We start from the raw sequence: 1,651 nt of genomic DNA on the forward strand, positions 1-1,651 counted from the left end.
TCTGTATCCTTTGGTGCTCCATTCCTTGGCTGAGCTAATTCTTCTTCAACCTTATCTTGTACTTCATCTTCCTCTTCAGCATCTTCCATTTCAGCATCTTCTACTTCCACTGAGTCTTCAATTGGGGCGTGTTCTATTGGGCTTGGCTCCTCCTGATTCCTCTCTGGCAGTGTGGTTTCGGACCTCAAAGTGATGACATTGATGCCACCCTTAGGGTTAGGTAAGTGTTAAGAAGGAATTCCACTGGAGCTTGAAGGTTGGTTGGTGGAAGCAGGTAGTGACTCTATTCGGGCGGCGAGAGCTTGTAAAGTAGCATTCAGACCATTTAAAGTAGAGTTTAGTGTAGTCTGCATGTCTTGTTGTCCTTTTGTGAGAGAACGAAGCATCTCGTCATTTGATGAGGAAGTGGGATAAGTGATCTGTGGGACTTGTTGTTGGTTAAGCTGGGGTCCTTGTGACTGTCTTAGGTGAGGAGCTCTGTAAGGTTGGTTCTGATTCTGCTGTCTGTTGTTGTTATTCCACCTCTGGTTTCCGTTGTTGTCTCTGCCTCCTCTGTTATAATTGTCCCTCCAGCCATGGTTGGAATTATCTCTCCAACTTTGGTTGGAGGTGTCCTGCCATCCTTGGTTATAGTTTTCTCCTTAGTTGTAGCTGCTGCCTTGTTGATTGTATCCTTGGTTCGGGCAGTCATAGAAGTTATGAGTAGCTACCACAGTGTTATCTTCTTGTTGGAGCTACGGGCATTCATAAGTATAATGACTATAGTTAGCACAGATTTCGTATACTCTTTGTCGAACTAGCTGTTGGTTTTGTTGTGGCGTGGCAGGCTGAGCTTGTTGTTGTTGGTTCAATTGCATTTGCTTCAGTAGGGTGGTCATTTCATATATACTCTGTGTAAGAGAAGAAGTTTCAGTGCTGGAGGAGACCTCTGCAACAGCTTTTAAGTGGCTGCTCCTGTGCCTGTGATTCCTAGTAGACTCAGCTAAGTCGCTAATCAGTTGCCATGCTTCATCTGCGGTCTTGTACTTTTTCAGAGAACCATTACTAGCACCATCTAGTGTAGTTTTATCCCGAGGCTTCATACCTTGAGTGAAGTAGCTGATTAACACTAGCCTGTCAATCATATGATGGGGGCATGCGTTCAGAAGGTTCTTAAAACGCTCCCAGTACTCATAGAGAGTTTCTGATTCACCTTGAACAATGCATGAGATCTCTTTCCTTAGTCTGTCTGTAACTTCAACTGGAAAGTATTTTTCTATAAATTCTCTCCTGAGCGTATCCCAGTTAGTAACAGTCGCTTCAGGTTGGGAGTAGTACCACTCCCTTGCCTTTCCCTCAAGAGAAAACAAGAAGGCAGTTAACAGAATAGAAGTTTCATTCGCACCATGATGCCTAACAGTAGAACAGGTTGTCTGGAAATCCCTTAGGTGCTTAATAGGCTCTTGAGCAGGTAAGCCATGAAACTTGGGCATCAAGTTGATTAATGCAGTCTTTAGCTCAAAATCTGCAGCCAGAGTTGGATGATGCACTTGATACGGCTGCAGTGTAAAATCTGGGGCTCCAGCTTCCTGGAGAGTAATCCTCCTAGGTGCTGCCATGTTATCTGCACGTGAATCAACTGAATCAGTAGTAAAGGAGCTTGTTTTGTTCT

The 1,651-nt window shown here is 44.3% G+C and overlaps 1 non-coding gene across 1 annotated transcript; it reads left to right on the forward strand.

Annotated features, from left to right (window-relative positions):
• Window positions 1–1,118: 1,118 nt before the first annotated feature.
• Window positions 1,119–1,226, forward strand: LOC148573947 (small nucleolar RNA R71). Its single transcript, XR_015906274.1, has one exon. It is a non-coding gene; the product is annotated as a small nucleolar RNA R71 (small nucleolar RNA).
• Window positions 1,227–1,651: the final 425 nt, after the last annotated feature.

The sequence above is a fragment of the Arachis ipaensis genome, chromosome B2, assembly GCF_059453495.1.
Source record: "Arachis ipaensis isolate K30076 ecotype BB chromosome B2, ASM5945349v1, whole genome shotgun sequence".
Lineage (NCBI taxonomy): Eukaryota > Viridiplantae > Streptophyta > Magnoliopsida > Fabales > Fabaceae > Arachis > Arachis ipaensis.